Below are 5,205 nucleotides of genomic sequence, written 5' to 3'. Positions count from 1 at the left end.
CCATGAAGCAGTTTTCTAACACAGTTTTCGTGGAATCTGCAAAGTGATATTTGGGAGCGCATTGCGGCCTGTGAAGAAAAAGGAAATATCCTTAGATGAAAACTGGAAAGAAGCATTCTGAGAAACTGTATTGTGGTGTGTGAATGTACCTCACAGAGTTACACCTTTCTTTTCATTGATCAGTTTCTAACACTGTTTTCTTGAAATGTGCAATGGGATATTTCTTAGCGCCATGAACCTTACAATGACAAAGGAAATATCCTCGGATAAAAACGAGAAAGAAGCTTTCCGAGAAACTGCTTTGTGATGTGTGTATTCATCTCAGAGTTACACATGTATTTCGTGTAGCCGTTGGCTAGCAATCTTTTTGTGGAATCTGTGAAGTGATTTTTTTAGAATGGTATGAACACGCATTGGATGAAGGAAATATTCTCAGATGAAAACTGGAAAGAAGGTTTCTGAGAAACTGCTATCTGATGTGTGAATTCATCTCACAGAGATACACTTTCTTTTCATAGAGCATTCCATTACCACTCTTTTTGTTGAGTCTGGGAAGGGATATTTGTGTTGGCTATGAAGGCTATATGGTCAAAAAAAATCCTCAAGTAAAAAAAGTGAAAGAAGCTTTCTGCGAATCTGCTCTGTGCTGTGTGAATTCATTTCACAGAGTTAAACCACTCTTTGATGGAGGAGTTTGCTAGTGCTGTGTTTGTGGAATCTCAGAAGTGATATCTTGAATATCATTGAATCCCATGGTGAAAAATGAAATATCCTCAGATAAAAACTGCAGAGAGGCCTTCTCAGAAATTGCTTTGTTGTGGATGAATTGAGTGCACACAGTGACATCATTGTTTTCAGTGAGAAGCTTGCTAACAGTGTTTTTGCAGAACGTGCAATGAGAGACACGGAGGTGCTTGGAGACCACAAATACCCTCGGCTGAAAAAAGAAAGAAGCTTTCTGAGAAACTGTTTCTGATGTGTGAATTCAACTCACTGAATTACACCTGTATTTCGTGGAGCCGTTTGCTAGCCCTGATTTTGTGAATCTGAGAACGGACATTTCAAATTGCTGTGGAGACTATACGGCCAAAGGAAATATCCTCGGATAAAAAGCAGAATGAAGTTTTCTGAGAAACTGCCTTGTGATGTGTGAATTCATCTCACAGAGTACACATGTATTTCGTGGAACCGTTTGCTAGCCCTGTTTTTGTAGAATCTCAGAAGTGATAATTTGGATCGCTATGAAGACTCCTCAGACAGAGGAAATATTCTCAGATAAAAACCAGAAAAAAGCTTTCTAAGAAACTGCTCTGTGATGTGTGAATTTATCTCACAGAGTGACACCTCTCTCTTCATGAAGCAGTTTGCTAACATTGTTTTCGTGGAATCTGCATAGTGATATTTGGGAGCGCATTGAGGCCTGTGGTGAAACAAGAAATATCGATAGATGAAAACTAGAAGGAAGCTTTCTGAGAAACCGCTTTATGATGTGTGAGTTCATTTTAGAGAGTTATACTTTCACATCATGGAGCAGTCTATTACCACTGTCTTTGGGGTATGTGAGAAGGGATATATTGGATTGGATTGAGGCCTGTGCTGAGAACGGAAATATTTTCAATTAAAAACGTGAAAGAAACTTTCTGAGAAACTTCTTTGTGATGTGTTAATTCGTCTCAGAGAGTTACACCTTAGTCTTCATGGAGCAGTTTGCTAACACTGTTTCCGTGGAAACTGCAATGTGATATTTGGGAGCACATTGTGGCCTGTGTTGAAAACGGAAATATCCTCAGATGAAAACTGGAAAGAAGCTTTCTGAGAAACTTCTTTGTGATGTGTGAATTCATCTCAGAGAGTTACACCTTTCTCTACATGAAGCAGTTTACTAACACTGTCTTTGTGGAATCTGATAAGTGATATTTGGGCAAACATTGAGGGATATGGTGAAAAAGGATATATCCTCAGATAAAAAGTTTAAAGAAGCGTTCTGAGAAACTGCATTGTGATGTGTGAATGCAACTCACCGAGTTACAGTGTTCTTTTCATTCATCAGTTTGCTTACACACTTTCCTTGAAATCTACAATGGAATATTTTTAGTGCCATGAAGCTTATGGTGACAAAGGAAATATCGTCCTATAAGAGCTAGACAGAAGCTTTCTGAGAAACTGCTTTGTCATGTGTGGATTCATCTCAGAGGTTTACACGTTTCTCTCCATGAAGCAGTTTCCTAAGACAGTTTTCCTGGAATTTGCAAAGTGATATTTCGGAGAGCATTGAGGCTTGTGGTGAAAAAGGAAATATCCTCAGATGAAAACTGGAAAGAAGGTTTCTGAGAAACTGCTATCTGATGTGTGAGTTCATCACACAGAGATACACTTTCCTTTCATGGAGCATTCTGTTACCACTCTTTTTGTTGAGTCTGGGAGGGATATTTGTGTTCACTATGAAAGCTATACGGTCAAAGGAAATATCTTCAATTTAAAAAGCTGAAAGAAGCTTTCTGCGAAACTGCTCTGTGATGTGTGAATTCATTTCACAGAGTTAAACCATTCTTTGATGGAGGAGTTTGCTAGCGCTGTTTTTGTTGAATCTCAGATGTGATATTTTGGATCGCTATGAAGACTCCTCAGACAGAGAAAATATCCTCAGATAAACCCCAGAAAAAAGCTTTCTGAGAAACTGCTTTTTGGTGTCTGTGTTCATTTCACAGAGTTACACATATATTTCATGGAGCCGTTTGCTAGCACTCTTTTTGTGGAATCTGAGAAGTGATATTTTGGATCGCTATGAAGACTTCTCGGATGAAGAAATATCGTCAGATGAAAACTGGACAGATGCTTTTTGAGAAACCTCTTTGTGATGTTTGAATTCATCTCACAGAGTTACACCTTTTTCCACATGAAGCAGTTTGCTAACACTGTTTTCGTGGAACCTGAAAAGTGATATTTGGGAGTGCATTGAGGTTTATGGTGAAAAAGGATAAATCCTCAGATGAAAAGTTTAAAGAAGTGTTCTGAGAAACTGCTATCTGATCTGTGAATTCAACTCACAGAAATACACTTTCCTTTCATGCAGCATTCTGTTACCACTCTTTTTGTTGAGTCTGGGAAGGGATATTTCCATTCACAATGAAATTATACGGTCAAAGGAAATATCCTCAATTAAAAAAGGTGAAAGAAGCTTTCTGCAAAACTACTCTGTGATGTGTGAATTGCCCATGGTGAAAAATGAAATATCCTCAGATAAAAACCTTAGGGAGGCCTTCTCAGGAACTACTTTGTTGTGGGTGAATTCAGCTCACAGAGTGACATCGTTGTTTTCAGTGAAAAGCTTGCTAACAGTGTTTTCGCAGAGTATGCAATGAGACACACAGGGGCGCTTTGAGACCACAAATAGCCTCAGCTGAAAAAAGAAAGAAGCTTTCTGAGAAACTGTTTCTGATGTGTGAATTCAACTCACTGAATTACACCTGTATTTTGTGGAACCGTTTGCTAGCCCTGTTTTTGTGGAATCTCAGAAGTGATCATTTGGATCGCTATGAAGACACCTCAGAGGAAATATCCTTAGATAAAAACCAGAAAGAAGCTTTCTGAGAAACTGCTTTGTGATGTGGGAATTCATCTCACAGAGTGACACCTTTCTCTTCATGAAGCAATTTGCTAACACTGTTTTCGTGGAATCTGCATAGTGATATTTGGGAGGGCATTGAGGCCTATGATGAAACAGGAAATATCCTTAGATGAAAACTAGAAGGAAGCTTTCTGAGAAACGGCTTTATGATGTATGAGTTTGTTTTAGAGAGTTATACTTTCGCATCATGGAGCAGTCTATTACCACTGTATTTGGGGAATGTGAGAAGGGATATATTGGATCGCATTGAGGCCTATGCTGAGAAAGGAAATATTCTCAATTAAAAACGTGGAAGAGAGAAAGACGGAGCACGATGGCTGAATAGGAACAGCTCCAGTCTCCAGCTCCCAGCGCAAGCGACACTGAAGACAGGTGATTTCTGCATTATCAACTGAGGTACTGGGTTCATCTCACTGGGAAATGCCAACAATCGGTGCTGGTCAGCTGTTGCAGCCCGACCAGCGAAAGCTGAAGCAGGGCGAGGCATCGCCTCACTTGGGAGGCACAAGGGGGAAGGCAATCCCTTTTCCTAGCCAGGGGAACTGAGACACACAACACCTGCAAAATCGGGTAACTCCCACCCCAATATTGTGCTTTAAGCAAAGGGGCACACCAGGACATTATATCCCACACCTGGCCGGGAGGGTCCTACGCCCGTGGAGCCTTCCTCATTGCTAGCATAGCAGTCTGTGATCTAACCACAAGGCAGCAGTGGGGGGGGGAGGGGCGCCCACCATTGCTGAGGCTTAAGTAGGTAAATAAAGCCCTGGGAAGGTCAAACTTGGTGGAGCTCACTGCAGCTCAAGAGGGCTGTTAGTCTCTGTAGACTCCACCTGTGGAGACAGGGCACAGCTAAACAACAACAACAACAACAAAAAGCAGCAGAAACCTCTGCAGACCCAAGCAACTCTGTCTGACAGCTTTGAAGAGAGCGGTGTTTCTCCCAACATGGAGGTTGAGATCTGAGAACGGACAGACTGCCTGCTCAAATGAGTCCCTGACCCCTGAGTAGCCTAACTGGGAGACATCCTCCATTAGGGGCAGACCGACACCCCACACCTCATACAGTGGAGTACACCCCTGAGAGGAAGCTTCCAAAGCAAGAATCAGACAGGTACACTCGCTGTTCAGCAGTATTCTATCTTCTGCAGCCTCTACTGCTGACACCCAGGCAAATGTCTGGAGTGAACCTCAAGCAGTCTCCAACAGACCTACAGCTGAGGGTCCTGACTGTTAGAAGGAAAACTAACAAACAGGTAGGACACCTACACCAAAACCCCATCAGTTCATCACCATCATCAAAGACCAGAGGCTGATAAAACCAAAAAGATGGGGAAAAAGGAGGGCAGAAAAGCTGGATATTCAAAAAATAAGAGTGCATCTCCCCCTCCAAGGGAACGCAGCTCATCACAAGCAACGGATCAAAGCTGGACGGAGAATGACTTTGACGAGATGAGAGAAGAAGGCTCCAGTCCATCAAACTTCTCAGAACTAAAGGAGGAATTATGTACCCAGCGCAAAGAAACTAAAAATCTTGAAAAAAGAGTGGAAGAATTGATAACCAGAATAATTAATGC

Source organism: Mandrillus leucophaeus, unplaced genomic scaffold (assembly GCF_000951045.1).
Source record: "Mandrillus leucophaeus isolate KB7577 unplaced genomic scaffold, Mleu.le_1.0 Scaffold982, whole genome shotgun sequence".
Classification (NCBI taxonomy): domain Eukaryota; kingdom Metazoa; phylum Chordata; class Mammalia; order Primates; family Cercopithecidae; genus Mandrillus; species Mandrillus leucophaeus.
Note: the sequence above shows the minus strand (reverse complement) of the source record.